This window comes from Dermacentor albipictus, unplaced genomic scaffold (assembly GCF_038994185.2).
Source record: "Dermacentor albipictus isolate Rhodes 1998 colony unplaced genomic scaffold, USDA_Dalb.pri_finalv2 scaffold_19, whole genome shotgun sequence".
NCBI lineage: Eukaryota > Metazoa > Arthropoda > Arachnida > Ixodida > Ixodidae > Dermacentor > Dermacentor albipictus.
The window spans coordinates 4,086,062-4,102,788 of NW_027225573.1; the positions used below are offsets into that span (position 1 = coordinate 4,086,062).

The 16,727-nt window shown below is 49.7% G+C and overlaps 1 protein-coding gene across 3 annotated transcripts in view; it reads right to left on the reverse strand.

Moving 5' to 3' along the window:
• LOC139052201 (usherin-like) overlaps positions 1–16,727 on the reverse strand; it is a 165,868-nt gene that overhangs the window by 72,172 nt on the left and 76,969 nt on the right. The window lies entirely within an intron of this gene.

The window sequence follows — 16,727 nt, forward strand, 5'->3', positions numbered from 1 at the left end:
GTTTTCGATGGTTCTATCCGCTGTCTGCTGTCATCGAATCTTGTGATCTCTGATTGCACGTATGTGCCACATGCATTCAGTAGCACTTTATAGAAGACACGCGGGCACCAGCGGTTACTGTCGAACCTTGATTACCCTTGTACAAAAACAGACGCACTTAACCCACTGATTAGATTTTCGTTGATCGCCGACTGTGTTCCACTCTATCATGGTTCTTTGAGTGTAGCCTACTTTTGAGGGCACAAGTTCGCCCAATAAAATGCTAGTTGCGTCATTCACAGTTTTGCTGCTTTCTTCATCGTCCCTAGTACGTGACAATACAGAGGCTGAAACAAAGGCTCAATCAGTGTTAGGTTTTATTACGCATATAAACTCGACCAATTAACACAAGCAGTATGAATGCATCTGGTTGCCGAGTGTAATACAATACAATGTAATACAAAGTTTCGTCATTCACAGTTATGAATGTTTCTTTAGCGTCACGACTACGTGATATCTGGTGGAGGTGCTTTGCGTTCATGCACCGGTCACCCCTAACAAGCCGTGATCCAAGGCCGAACTCCGGACACAACAACAATGTCGCGAACGATCAGTGAAATTGCCGCAGGCTGAAATGTTTGCCCCCGGAGTACGGACTTTGGCATGAGATGACCAGGAAGATCATGGCCAAGTCAACAACCACAACCCCAGCGTCTCCCATCGTGCTTCAACAAACCAGGGAGCCACTTACATTTCGTGGAGCTTCATCGGATGGTCCGGAAACCTGGCTCGTAACCTACAAACAAATCTCAGCCTTCAACAAATGTACCTCTGAGGATACGCTACGCCGCGTGTACTTTTCCTTGGAAGATGCGGCGAGGACGGTTTGATAACCGAGAGTTCACCCTCACAGTGTGTTACCCGTTCCGCACTAACTTTCTGAGGGCCTTCACGAGCGTCGTCCGGAAAGGAAGAGCTGAAGTTCTATTGGAAGCCTGCGTGCAGCTCCCTAAAGAGAACGTTCCCATCTTTACGGAAGAAATAAGCCATCTGTTCCGCCATGTCGACTCGGAAATGTTCGAGGAGGAGAAAGTTCGCCTACTCATGCATGATGTGAAGCAGGAACTTTTTGCCAAACGGATACGAAGCCCACCGAAGACCGTCAAACAGTTACTTCGCGAGGCCACAGCATCGAGAAAACACAGGAAATGCGGAACCGATAATTCAACCGCATCGCAAACTCAACAAACTACGCTGTAGTTCAATCATTGGGCACCGACGACCTGCACTAGACTATCAGGGCGGTCGTGCGGGAAGAGCTTCAGAAGTTGTTCCCTTTTTCAAAGCCTCAAGGGCGTCGGTTGCCGACGTCGTACGCGGGTAGATCCAGCGTCCACTCAATCAATCGCCGCAGCCTCAGCTGGAAGCGATGACGTATTGCGCCGTAGCCCTTCGTCCCATTCCCCCTCCGCTGCCGTACAATGGCCCGGTAGCGCCACAGTTCCGTCGTCCACCGCTGCCGCCACCAGCCCGCCAACCCTTCACCCCGCGCAGCATGCCAAGGAACACTGACGTTTGGCACGCCTTCGACCACCGTATTCTCAGCTACTACTACGGAGAAGTGGCCACGTCTACCACCAATGTCCATACCACGAGATGGGCCTATGATAATTAACCAACAACGCTTCACATCCACATCTTGTGAGCGACCGCGTGAAATCGCCGACTACAATTGCCAGAACGCAGTGGAGACCCCGACTTCCTTCGCGTTCGCCGTCGCCACGATGCCACCTGCCACCGCAGCGCCAACCATACACCAGCCCTGCCCGGGGCTGTTCCGTAAGCCCCTATTCGAAAAACTAAAAGCAGCAGCCGATGGAGGTGCGGTTGCTGTGCGTCGAAATGACGAAGGCCGTCCGCCGCCACCGATGACGCTTTAAGATCTATTTCGACGACACAGCAACGACACGCCGCCATCCTGACGGAGCCTGGAAGCCAAGAATACGTCGCCGAAAAACGACCTGACCTAGCCACGTACCAGCCACAGACCAACACTACGCAGCCATGATCCAACGCCACGACCTAACTGCAACGAAACACAAAAAACCGCCGACCTTGACATGCTTCTGGGCAGCCGCAAAGTCACTGCGCTTGTAGACTCTGGGGACGACTACTTTGTCGTCAGTGGATTATTCGCCGCCAAGTTGAAGAAAGACTGTATGGGAGGCCCTCTAGTTCAGACACCAGGAAGGCACGCCATAAAGCCGACTGGAATCTGCATGGCAAGAATTGCAACTCCTGACCCCACACCTATCCTGCGACGTTCGTGTTCCTCGAACAGTGCTCGCGATACGTAGTTCTCGGCATCAACTTCCTGAACCAACACGGCGCAATCAACGACCTGAGGTCGAAGTCGATAACATTGTCCGTAGACCAAGCCACACCAACAGAGAGGCCTTTTAGTGAGCGTGTCAGGAGCATGTTAGCATCCCGCCTCACTCCAGCACTATCATTTCCATTGGCAGCGAAACACCCGCAGGGGTAGAAGGCATCATAGAGGGCTACTAACGTCTACTGCTTGATGGTGAAATTTGCATCGCAAAAGGGAGCGCACGACTGCACGGAGGGAAAGTGAAAGCGATGCTGACAAACTTCAGCCAGGAGTTCAAATACTTCAACAAGGGCACGATGATCGCATACATCGAGGAAATTGTGGAAGCCTGCAATAGGTTTGTCCTCGCCGGTTCTGCCGCATCTACCTCGACGGTCACAGTTCCTGAATCCTTTATCGAAATAAATCCAAGCCTCCCTACGAGCAAGTAAGAACAGCTCAAAAGTCTTCTCCCACGATACAAATACTGCTTTTCGACATCATCAAAGATTCGTCAATCACCTGCTGCGAAGCATCGCATCATAACCGAAGAATCCGCTCGACCACACCACCAGAGCTCTTACCGAGCGTCGATGTGAGAACGAGAAGCCATACAGCAACACGTCGACGAAATGCTGCACGACGACATCATGCAGCCGTCGAAAAAACCCGTAGGAATTTTCTGTAGTTTAAGTGAAAAAAAAGGAAGGAACACTACGTTTCCGTGTCGATTATCATCGACTGAACAACATCACGAAGAAGGATGCGCACCACCTCCTCCGGTTAGACGACGCACTGCATCGCCTCTTCACTGCTAAATGTTTCTCGTCTATGGATCTCAAGACTGGCTACTGGCTAAGCAGTCGACGAGAGGAATCGTGAAAAGACCGCCTTCATTACGCCAGATGGCCTCTGAGTTAAAGGTCATGCCATTCGGACTGTTCTCGGCGCCTGCAACGTTTCAGAGCGTAATGGATACGGTGTTCACAGGATTGAAGTGGCTGACCTGTGTTGTTTACTTGTATGACGTCGTCTACTCCGGAAATTTCAATGATCACCTTATGCGACTTGAGACAGTGCTATAGGTCATCAAGTCATCAGGGCTCACTCTGTAGTCGGAAAAGTGCCACTTCGCTTGCAATGAGCCTGTGTTCCTGGGTGACGTCGTCATGAAATCTGGAGTCCGACCCTACCCGCAGGAGACAGCTCTCATCGCGGAATTCCAGCAGCCCATCGAAAAGAAGGCAGCGCGTGGGTTCCCTTGAGTGTTTACCTACTACAGGCTTTTCACGCATCGCTGAGCCACTGACACATCTAACTAAATGTGGTGTCGAGTTCAAGCGGGAAACACCGCAGGGCGATGCATTTCAAGAACTCAAACGACACATGCAGTCGCCACCGGTACTTACGCACTTCGACGAAGACGTCGGCACAGAAATCCACACTGCGGCCAGTAGCCTAGACCTCGGTGCCATCCTAGTCCAGAGGAAAGACGGACTTGAACGGGTGATAACTTACGCTAGCTGGTCACTGTTAAAAGCGGAAGGCACCTATTCTACAATCAAAAAGGAACGCCTAGCCAACAGTTGGGCTACAGGAAAATTCTGCCTTTATCGATATGACTGACTGTGCAAAGTTGTCAACGACCATCAAGCATTGTGTTGGCAATCGAATTTAAAGAACCCTTGAGGACGCCTTGCGTGACTGAACCTCAGGCTGCAACATGACATCGCTGCAATCTACTAGTCCGGACGAAAACGCTGTGATGCCTGCTGCCTGTCTCACGCTCCCATGGACCCGCCGCCCGAACATCACAAAGACAAGGGCTCCTCTTTAGGTACAATAGGGGTAGGCGACTTTGTCGAGCAGCAGCAAGCAGACCCCGACCTCAGAAGCCTTGCTAAGTACTTGCAATGCAAGACCGACTTTTTCCCGAGGGTATTAAGGCAGGGATTGTCTTCGTTTTTCTTACGAGACAGCCTGCTGGTGAAGAGCTTTTGGCCAGCCCACGCGAACTACCGTCTCGTTGTGCCCGCAGCACCACAGTCAGTAGTCCTTCACGTCCTTTCCGATGATAAGACAGCCGCGCACCTCGAGTTTTCCCGTAAGCTCGCTAGAATACAAGCGACGCGCCCACGTCGCCCGTTGCGTCAAGACATGTCGAGACTGCCAGCGATGCAATACACCACAGACAAGGCCGGCAGCTTAACTACAGCCGACCGAGCCTCCGAGCCTCCTCGCTGATCGTTTCAGCAGATCGGGATGGATTTGTTGGGGCCCTTTCTTATGTCAGCCAAAAAGTAGATCGTCGTGGCTACTGACTGCTTGACCCGCTACGCCGGTCTGCGTAAAGGTAGTGCGGCCGAAGTCACTGAATTCTTCGTCGAGCACATCGTGCTGTGACATGGTGCCCAAGGAATCCTCATCGCCGACAGAGGAACGGCCTTCACTCTAGAGCTCACCCAAACCATTTTGCAGTACAGTCAGGCAAGCCACAGGAGGACAAATGACTAGCACCCGCTGACGACTGGTCTTAGGTAGCGGCTGAACAAGACCCTCGCTGACATGCTTGCAATCTTTGTCAACGTCGAACTCAAGATGTGGGATGCCGTCCTTCCGTACGCAACCTTCGCTACAACATGGTGGTGCAAGAAACAACGCAGGTCACGCCGATCAGGCTGCTTTATTGTGGGAATCCGTCAGCCGACACTACAATCTTGGACGACGCTACCTCGAGTACCAGCCAGGCGATTGTGTTTGCGTCTGGACTTCGACACGACAACGAGAACTTAGTGAGAAACCTTTACGACGCTATTTCGGACCCTACAATATCATGCCGCGTATTGGCGCACTGGAGTATGAGGTCGTGTCAAACGGCCTTTCGCAAACATAGCGGCGCCGCGCACGACGTGAAGTCATCCACGTGTGTGTCTTAGGCCTTCCTACGCCCGCTGACGGTCTTAGGGACTTATACTCCGCTCCATACATAGAAGTCAACACTGTAGAAGCTACGCAAGAAGTTCGGTCAAGAAAAGTTACCCCTCCGCGCGTTCCGTCCATGCTACGCCGCGCGGCAGCAGCGTTCGCTGGCGTGACAATGCACGCGAGTCTCTTCGCGACGGGTTGCAAATAACAAAAATCTAAAAGAACAAGAAACATAAAAACGGTCTTAAACAGTGGATTAACCGCGGTATACCACAGTGTGTTTGTTCCTAAAGATTAAAACATGTTTCATTCAATACTGTGCCTATATAAAAAACACTTATGCACAATTGCTGTCGGAAAACATAGAACTATATCCAAGTGCGAACGAAGTCACTGCAAGAAGTCTCTCTAGCTCTAGGTAGGCAACTTGCGAAAACACGAAGTTGCACTTTTCGGCCTTTAGCGTGAGACCCGCGTCTCGTAGACGTGCCAGCACCTTTCTTAAGTGCTCCTTGTGATCGTTACAGCTATTGGAAAAGATCGCCACATCATCTAAGTAGGGGATCGCGTAATCTTGTAGGGCTTTCAAAACAATATTCATCAGCTTGAAAAAGCTAAACGGTACGTTCTTAAGCCCGAAACTTAAAATTAGTGGTCGAAATGTGCCAAGCGAGGAAGTGAATGCTGCGTAGCGACTTGAGCTTTCCGACATGGGCACCTGCCCCTACCCCTAATCAAGTCGATTGTTGAAATGCACTGGGCTCCGCCCACCCGTTCAGCACGTTCTTCTATGTTAGATATATGGTAAATATGGCCCCTAGCAATCGCATTCAATTTCCTACAGTCCACAAATGGACGCGGCTATTTCCCGCTCGCCTCTACGAGAATCATCGGGGAAGTGTAATCACTGTCTGCTGGCTCAGCGATTCGCAACTCATCCATTCGTTTGATCTCTACTTCCAGTATTTCTCTCTGACGAAGGGAGACGCGGTACTTTTTGGATTGGACGGGCTCGTCTGATGTTAACTTAATCTCATGAGTAATGAGTGTCGTTCTCCCCGGCCGGCTACTGAAGCATTGGCGAAATTCCTCAGTGTTTCCGGAGGTCGCTTACTTGATCTGCCTCGAGAGCCAGTCAGTTTTCAGACGGTTTCAGGTTGTCCTCTATGCATCATTCCGCGTTCATCACTGTCATTAAAACTGGAAGTTCGATCACTACTGTTTCAGACGCGTTTACCACCATGTTCACAACCTCCTTCCTTCAACAATAAGGTTTCATTAAATTGCAGTGGTAAATGACTCCTATATTCCTTTTTTCGGGAACTTCTAGGCTGTAGTTAGTCTCCGACATCGTCTGGGTAACCTTTACTGGTTCATCCCACTGTACCTCAAGTTTGTTTTTTCGTGAAGGCCTTGGGATCATAAACCTGTCACCTACCTTCAATGTTCGCCTACGCGCCTTTTTGTCATAGTACTCCTTCGCGGTTTCCTGGGCCCCTTTTACGTTTTTTTCAACCAGTTCTCGCGAGACACTTAAGCGATCCAGCAGTTTTAAAACGTAACTCACCACCATCTGGTTTTCACCTGCTCCTTCCCACGTTTCTCTTAACATTCTGAGGGGGGAACGGATCGTCCGACCGTACACCAGCTCGGAAGGATTAAAGCCCGTTGTCTTATGTCTGACGGTTCTCAACGCGAAAAGGGTTGCGAGTAAACAGTCCTCCCAGTCTGTTTTGTGTTCACGGCACAATGAACGTAACACTCTTATGCACTGAGTGCAACTTCTGAACGCTGTTTGATTGTGAATGGACCATGGATCTGTGTATTCGTCGCACACCACACCTTTCTAGGAAAGTCGTGGTTAAAGAACTTGTATATACCGTCCCCTGGTCAGCCTGAATCTCTGCAGGAAAACCGATTCGCTCAAACGCGGACAACAGAACGTCAACAATCTCGGTGGAGCTCAGATTCTTTAAAGGAATTGCTTCAGGAAACTTTGTCGTGGGAGAGAGCATGGACAAAAGGTGCTTGCATCCTGATCGGCTCGGCGGCAAAGGCCCTACTGTGTCGATCACCAGCCGACGGAATGGCTCCGTGATTAAGGGAACAAACTTTAAAGGTGCCTTGCGTTTATGTTCCGGCTTCCCAACTCGCTGACACGCAGACACAGCACCTTACATAATTTTCTACATTGTTGAGGCATCCTAGCCAGTAATATTCTAACAAGAGCCTCTCCTTCGTTTTCTTGATTCCTAGATGACCCGACCAGCCATTTCCGTGACACGAAGTCAGGAGATCCGCGCGATACCTCTCCGGAACGATTAACTAATCGAGGGTACGGCTCCTACGATCTCGGTAGTGTTATACGGCAGTCCTCTCTTATTGTGGATGGTGACATTGCGCCTAGCTATGCCCTCTTTCGCGTTGTAGTGTAAACGTGACACAGTCTGGTCCATTTGTTGCTCCGCGCTGAGCGACTCCCTGTCCACCTGGAGAAGCCTGTCAAAGCATCCAGAGGCAGGTGAAAGTACAGAGCTGTTGGCCCTTTTTGTTACTTCCACTGACGACCTTTTTTCGCTACGCGAGTTTTCTACGGGGATCATTTGATTCGTAGCTCTGCTGTCACACTGTTGCCGTTTTCCTCCGTTGCTAGGGAATGCGCTTCCTCGCGTTCCGCCACCACTGCGCTGGGGACCTCGGTCAGCTGAGCGTTGATTTGGCGTGCTCGCGAGCGGGTTGATGCCTGCCCCCTTCCTTCTCCGAACTCCTGATTACTACTAACTAACTCCCAACTAACTGCTAATAAACGCTCCGAATGGTTTTTTACGGTGTTTTACGTGCCAAAACCACTTTCTGATTATGAGGCATGCCGTAGTGGAGGACTCCGGAAATTTCGACCATCTGGGGATCTTTAACGTGCACCTAAATCTAAGTACACGGGTGTTTTCGCATTTTGCCCCGCATCGAAAGACGGCCGACATGGCCGGGATTCGATCCCGCGACCTCGTGCTCAGCAGCCCAACACCATAGCCACTGAGCAACCACGGCGGGTGCTCCGAATGGTTTGAAAAGAGATACGGGTAGTCCATTGGTAGCGCCTTCTTGACCCGCTGATCAGATTTTCGACTATCGCCGACTGTGCTCGCCGCTGTATCGTTGTTATTTGAGTGTAGCCAGTTTTTGAGTTCGCAGGTTCGCCCAATAAAACTCTAGTTTCGTCATTCACAGTTTTGCAGCTTTCTTCACCCCCACTACTATGTGACAATATTGTGGTTTCGGCGCGTAGAACCCCAGAATTTCGTTTTTAAGATCCGCACTTCAGACTCTGATGGAGACCTTTTTCAAGCACATCAACGATAAACATTGTTTTCAGCCCATAGTGCACGGAGTGAGTCACGAACGATTGCGTGGGGCATGCTTAAAAGAAAGCTCGTCTAACTGAGTACCCCCCGCTGAGACATCGTTTCGGCATACTGCCACCGCCTTTACGCTTCTGGTACCGCTCCAACCAGTGCTATGGACGCACTTCTTACTCTCTATCATTAAAGTCCTGTTTGCGCTTTGCCGTCACCGTAGTGTAGATAAAGAACTGAATACTGTTGTACGAATATTCTAAACCATGATACACCTACAGCCTGACGTAATAGTTCTGCGGAAACCAGCAAGGTGTAGAGATGTAATTAATATAGCAAAAGTCAGGTATCCACCCGTTCGTAGCAATTGCTACAAAGGAAACCTATACGGGTTCCTCGAAAGGAAAGCCTCGCAGTTGAAGAAAAATTCGTCCTGGTACAGGTCTCGAACCCCCGGAGAACCACATTTCCGGGGCAGCCGCTCTACCATCTGAGCTAACCAGGCGGCTAGCAGATGGCAGGGCGAAGTCGAATTTGTCGACAACACGAAGCAAAGGCAAGACTTTGACGTAATCGTTCTGCGGAAACCCGCGAGGTGGACCCTTTGTCGCAATTGCTACGAATGGGTGGATTTCTAATTTTTCCAATATTAATTACCTACAGCCTGCGAGATATTTGGTGAATCTGATCATGGGCCAGTACAATGAAACGATTCATTTGGGCCGACTTTATTGGCATCCACCATACTCGTCATCCGTCGCTCCAAAAGGGACGGTTATATGAATGACGTAAACGGGATGTTCCTCGACCAAATGACAAATCGCGAAAACAAAATTGGATTGAATCGATAAAAAATTCGAGCCATGGGGCAGTATTGCCCATAGATGACTTTCAGCGACACTCGCGTTTCATGAAGACAAGCGTGGTGCCCCACTGAAGAGCCTCACTCTCGTTTACATAACACAGTTCATCGCGGGAGTGTACTCGGCTGCCAGCGACAAAAATAAATAAATAAAGGAATGCTGCCCACAGTAAAGTCCCCGCGTATTTTCTTTGCTTCATCGCAGCCGCTAGCTCAGTCTGTCGATCCACGTGCACATTGCATGCAATAGCCCAAATGCACAGAAAACAACAGAATTTCCAGTTCTGTACAGTTACGTATACAATAATTGAACGACGTGGACGCCAATATATATTTTACAACGAGGCTGTCTATGGCTACGATCTAGAAAAAAACGTATCCGAGATGCTGGCAAAAAGAAACAATCATGTGGGTCGAACCTGGTGATTGTCCAAGCTCAATGGCACCTACCCCTGTGGGCTCGGGGACCTCTAACGCGCCCATAAAATACCCTTGTCCCACATGGCAACCAAATGGTCCCAAGTACAAGCGCATGAACAGATTTTTTTGAAAAAATGTTGTGTAAAACTTTTTAAAAAAGGAGTGTTCAAAATTCTCAGCGCGAACCACGCAAACGCACTAGTGAAACTGCTCGCACGGTCGTCGTCTTCTTCCACGGATGGCTCCGTTATGCAAAAGCTATCATCATCATCAAAAGCTCGAGGTTCATCGTCTTTCAGAGCTGGCTGCTATTACGGTTGGCATCTAGCACGCCGTGCAAAAAGGATTTTCACCCCCCATGCCTCGTGGAAACGAAGTGGGACTTCCTAATTCGCCATGGTCATCTCGAGTGTCTGCCAGTCTGGCGGCATCCCCGCAGTGTTTACAGGCCTCTTTTGTGTGTGTGTGCGACTTCAGAGGGACCCTTTCCTGGAACTCTCAAACTCTACAGCAGAACTTCCATGAATCAGCAGCGCGCAAAAGAGGACACGCGTCTACAATTCCCGGAGACCGTGGTATAACCAGAGGCGTGGTATAACCAGATGCTTGGTATAACCAGATGATTAGCATAACCGGTGGCGGGCCTCTCTTTCCGCGAATCAGACTCTGTGCCGGTCACATGACGCCGACGGAAGCAAGATCCCTCTCATGATTGTAGAGGGCCTATTTAAGGGCCTCCCAAATGTCCCTTTTTTACACTTCATTCTTTTTGCTTCATCTTTCAGCAAGCTTTGTATAAACCGTGCAAATTTCGCACTAGAAATCATCTCGTCCTTGCTTGGTCGCCATGGTCTACCGGATGCCTGCAGCCCGCCGACAACGCCACGCTACCCAATAGTAACGTCGGTCGAGCTTCGATAGGCAGGCGTCTCTACAACTCGGCAACAGTACGATACGCTAACCTGGAGTACGCAACAAACTGGCTGGCAGCGATTGGGATACGCAACGCTGGAGACCCCAACTTGGACGACATCTACGAGATCGTAGCCTCTTCGTCCTGGTGACAACATTCGGAAGGAAGGTGTCTGGATTCCTGACTGTATATGGTGAGTGCACGGCTTTTCTTCACTAAGATATCACTTGGCTTTACGTACTTTTTAAAAAAGTACAGTGCAGTGATTTTCTTTAACAGTTGACGGAAGTTTGAGTGCGTCAAGATTTTATGGAGTAAAGAGTTAGCAGCACTAAGGGCAGTCATGGAGTTCAAGGCACTAAAGAAGCCGGAATTGTTGAGCTTGCCCAAAGAGTTGGGCCTCCAAATTGACGAATCAAAGAGAAAGCCGGAGATCATTGAGGCGATCGAAGCGATCGGGGCAGACGATGAACTGAAGGAATGCCTAGAGAGCATTGCAGAGGAAGAGGAAAAGCGTAAGCGCCTAGAGGAAAAAGAAAAGCGTAAGCACCTAGAGGAAAAAGCAGGGCGCGAGCGGGCAGCACGTGAGACCAAAGAGCGCGACCATGTTGCACGCGAAGCACTCGAAATGAAGTGCCTAGAGATTGAGCTTCTGAGAGCCCGAAATATTGAAAGACCTAGCACAGAGGCACGTGAAAGCGAGCGCAGAATGTCAGACTTGATGGCACACTGCGCAGTATGAGGGGACACAGGTCTTTTTCTGGTACCGTTTGAGCGCATGTGTGAAAAGGCAAAATTCGGGAGAAACACGTGGCCGCAATGCTTGCTTACGTTACTGCCCCGTGAGGTAGTTGATATCATTACCCGCATGGGGAAAGAAGAAGCAGAGGACTTGGATGAAGTCAAAGCAAATGTGCTTAAGAAGTATAGATAATCAGCGGAAGCATTCAGGCAAAAATTCAGGGAAGTTGAGAAGACCAAAAGCGAGTCATACTGAGATTTTGCATACACCGTGGAGGTAAACCTGAAGGAATGACTCAGAGAAGAGGGTGCACTTGGTGACGCCGAAAATACCATGCAGTGCGTTGCTTTAAAACAGTTCTACCACCGGCTGCCAGTAAACATCAAGTATGGGCAACCAGCGCTGAAGCTTCGCGTGCCGACAGCAGCGCCGTAACACACAGCCTAGCGAGCGGTAGACACAGTTTCCAGTAGCACACGCAGTGATTTCGTGTCAGCAAATTCACCGATTGTCTTGAGCCACACTTTTCACGGCTCCTCAAACGGCAGGGAACCGACGTGCTAGGACGTAGCAGCGCATGCGCTCTACGCAGCGCGCATGGCCATGGACAGAACTTGGCTGGCCGCATCGGGCTAGACAAACATTGATACAGGCGCACGTTTCTTATCGCTAAATATGTCGTGCCATCTTCGTAGCCTCCCTATCGGACGGTTTCAGCATATTTTAGTAACGCATGAAAAATGTCGTAGCGCCTCCTGGCCAGCGCTGGTTCCCCATTGGGTTCAGGATAGGCCAGGCGTAGACGCTATCACGAGAGCGGCCAATATCGCTGAGGAGTACGTAAACCTGCCGCGCGTTCGAAGGGGACGAAGCTCCCAAGAAGCAGGTAACTAAATACAGACCCGACAAGCCAAAGCGATGGTCGAAGCCGAATTATTATAAATCAAAGGAAAGATCAGATTCAGTGAAAAGTAGTGACAAGAACAGCAAGGGAAGGGAGGAGTAACCCGAACAGAGGGCAGAAAGGCAAAATAAAAAAAGCTTTCGAGGCCAAGAAACCAATAGTTTGCTACAACTTCCAACAAACGAGGCATATCTCCGTGGGATGCAAAAATCCCAAACTAGTGTTGATGTCACTAAATAGTAACGTAGAAAATCTGAACTTGCTAGAATCATACATTCGAGACCTCGTGGTAAACGGCAAACCATGTAGAGTGCTTCGGGACTTCGCAGCCACAATGGACGTAGTGCACCCGTCGTACGTAGAGGAAGGGCAGTTCACGGAAGAATGTGCTTGGATAAGGTAAGCCATGTAAACCTCCAGTGTTTGTCTCCCTGTGGCGAAGATTCGTATCGAAGGCCCTTTTGGAGTACTGGACACTGAAGCTGCCGTCTCGGCACATCTCCCGCCTCAGTATCCATATTTGTTTTCTAACAAATCTGAGGATTTGCTGAGACACAGGGGAATCGAGTTTAGTGAAGGGATAGTGCAAACCTTAACTCGTTCCAAGGCTAGGGAGCTCATGGCGAAGGCAGGGTACGAATGTCCAGTTGTGGAGGAAACAGGTTTGACGGAGGATTCGTCACCCAGCACCAAACAGGACAGCCCTATAGGGGATAATGCGGAAAGTGCCCCAGCTATGGAAGAGGTCAGGCAAGCGCCGCCGCCTGAAATGCCTCGAGAGGCAGAATGCAGGAGAAATTTATTGAACGTAAGCCCTGCCACAATGATTGCTCAGCAGGAAATTTGTAAGGCACAAAGCAACGCTGAGCATTACTATGACAGGACGGCTCGCACGCGACGCTTTGAAGTTGGGGAAAAGGTAATGATCCTGTAACCCTCCTTGAAAAACAAACTAGAGGTTCAATGAGAAGGACCGGTTGACATTATTCAGAAATTATCTGAAATAAACTATGTAATCATGGTAACGGGAAACCGAAGGACACTACAAATGTATCATAGCAATCCACTTAAACCCTATCCGCAGAGGGAAGCCATGTGAACATGTCCCTTAACCAACCTGAGGAGATGCCTGTCGACTTTCCGGAGTTGACAGCAGTGACGGAGGCAAAAGACATTCACGAGACCATTGACATGCTAGTAGAACAGGCGGAGTTGAATCCCAATCAAAGATCCGAACTGAGGGAACTAGTGTTTGAATTTAAAGCCGTATTTTCAGACACACCGGGCAGGACCACTGCGATCGTTCACGATATCGAGTTAACCTCGTCGGACCCAGTTCGTTCGAAAGCTTATCGAGTTTCAACTCCTCAACGTGAAATCGTGGCCGCTGAAATAAACAAGATCTTAGAGCTAGGTGTAATCGAGCCAGGAGAGAGTGATTATACCTCGCCTCTTATCTTGGTTGAGGTCCTAGGAAAGGAGCCGCGACCATGTATCAACTGCCGCAGGCTCAATTTAATCACAAAGGACCAGATTAATCCAAAACCGCATATCGAAGAAAGGCTTGAGAAAGTGAGCAGTGCTAATTTCACCTCTACGCTCAATTTAGTCAGAGGGTGCTGGCAGGTACCGTTGACCGAGAGGGCAAGCAGGCTTACGGCGTTTATTTCCCCGATGGGAACCTTTCGGCCGAAAGTCCTAAGCTTTAGATTGAAGAATGCGCCATATTGCTTCTCTAGCCTTATGGACTAGGTGCTACGAGGAATGGAGGACTTTGCACTTCCGTATCTCGATGACATGGCAATCTTTTCTTCGTCGTGGGCAGACCATAGGCAACACCTGCGAACCGTGCTGTGTCGTCTACGAGAGCCCGACTTAACTGTTAAGGCCCCCAAATGCCAATTAGGGCGCGCGAAGGTAGCTTATCTAGGTCATTTAATGAGGCAAGGCCATCGTTGGCCTTCCGAGGTTAAACTTACCGCAATAGACAACTTCCCGCAACCAGGAACCAAGCGGGATATCAGGTCATTCCTTGGCTTGGCGGGTTAATACCAGAGATATATCCCGTGGTATTCCGAGATTGCGAGTTCTTTCACGGATGCTCTCAGAAAAACAGAACTACAAACGGTAAAGTGGGGTGACGCAAAAGAAAAGGGTTTTAGTATGCTAAAAAAGCACTAACGAGTCACCCAGCGTTGAACGCGCCCGACTACTCTACGCCATTCGTTCTTCCCTTTGATGCCAGTGACAGGGGTATAGGGGTGGTGCTCTGTCAAAAGAGAGGTGACGAGAACGAACACCCTGTACTGTACGCCAGTAGAAAGCTTTCAGTTCCTGAGGAAGCATAGAGTGCATAAGAAAAGGAATGCGTCTGCGTAGTATGGGCGGTGCAGAAGCTAGCTTGCTATATCGCTGGTTCAAGGTTCCCCATAGAGACTGACCACTGTCCTCTCACCTGGCTGCAGTCCATGCCTAAGAAAAATGGCCGTCTTTTGTGCTGGAGCTTGGCTCTTATGCAGTACACCTTCGATATTCGCTACAAGAAGGGTAAGCTTAGCGGCAATGCCGATGGTTTGAGTCGTTGCCCTTAGAGTAACGAAAGCCTCATGCTCACCTGGGTTTCCATGACATTTTTACGCTCGTTCATACGTTCTTTTTCCGAAGTGTAGTCGATTCTTAGCTGATATTATTAACCACGTCTTAACGCCTTCGAGAAATGAGTTTTTAGTGTTCAGGGGGGTAGTACGCGCGCAAGGAATGGGAAAGGTGTAGCGGGTTTTTTTTTTTTGGTCTGGTGTGTCTTGGAGGAGGGTGGCCTTGGGCTCACTGCTTTGTGGTTGTGGGTCCGGCCCTGTTCAGGGGTGATTGCTTGCCCACGCAGGAGACGAAAAGTTGCGAGACCTGTTTGCAAGTGCAGTTTAACCGGACCGGACCAGGTAGAAAAGCCACAAGAGCGCCACGAGAACTGATGAGCGACTCCCAGGAATATACCAGCTACGAACCAAGGGTTCGTCACCTCTGAGGGGAATTCTGCTACTGAAACGCCGATCCCTCACCCAGTGGCTGCTGGCCCCTAAGCATCGCGATCTTCCTTCCCCTCCGGAGATGCTGTTACGGTTGGCATCTAGCACGCCGAGCAAAAAGAATTTTCGCCCACCATGCCTCGTCGAAATTGAAGTGTGACTTCCTAATTCGCCATGTTCATCTCGAGTGTCTGCCGGTCTGGCGGCATCCCCGCAGTGTTTACAGGCCTCCTTTGTGTGTGTGTGCGACTTTAGAGGGACCCTTTCCTCGAACTTTCAAACTCTACAGGAGAGCTTCCATGGACCAGCAACGCGTAAAAGAGAAGGACAAGCGTCTACAATTCCCGGAGGCTTGGTATAACCGGAGGCAAGGCCCTCTTTCCGCGAATCAGACTCTGTGCCTGTCACGTGACGTCGACGGAAGCAAGATCCCTCCCACGATTGTACGGAACCTATTTAAGGGGCTCCGAAGTGTACCTTTTTTACACTTCCTTCTCTTCTCTTAATCTTTGACCAATCTTTGAATAAACCGTGCAAGTTTTGCACTAGAAATCGCCTCGTCCTTGCTTGGTCGCCATGGTCTACCAGATGCCTGCAGCCCGCCGGTGACGTCTCGCCACCCAATAGTAACGTCGGTCGAGTTTCGATAGGCAGGCGTACGAACACTGCATTTCCGCTCATCATTCCAGAGTGGAATTTCACTCCTGTCGTCGTAATGGGGAGGCCGCGTTTACGGGGGTATGAGCCACTGCGTAAGGGGGTTTGAGCCATTCATTGTCTTACGTGACGGACACATTCAATGACAAAGGTGATCCCGAATGTGTGTGCGTGCCTAAATCACTACGATGACCACAGATTATAAAATAAATATGCTAGTACCTTTTTCAATACTGTGGTTCACCTCTGTATCATGCTCTAAACAGCTTCGCGGGTCTTCCATCTTCACATAGTGGAAGGGCTCTACATGTTCTTTGTTTTTTCTTCTTTTTAATTGTGTACGTTTCTCTAGTCTGTCCCCGTGGCTCACATCGATGTTCACTTCTAAAGGCTATCAATATCTTGGCGAGTGCACTTCACAAGTTAGAATAGATGACAAGTGGCAGTTTTCACTCAATAAAAACAAAGTAATTACATGCTCGATGAGTGGTTTCGAGCACGTATCCCTCAGCACAAAAGACCGACGCTCTAAACATTATGCCAAGGCCGTATGACAAACACAGAATAAAAGCGCCTTA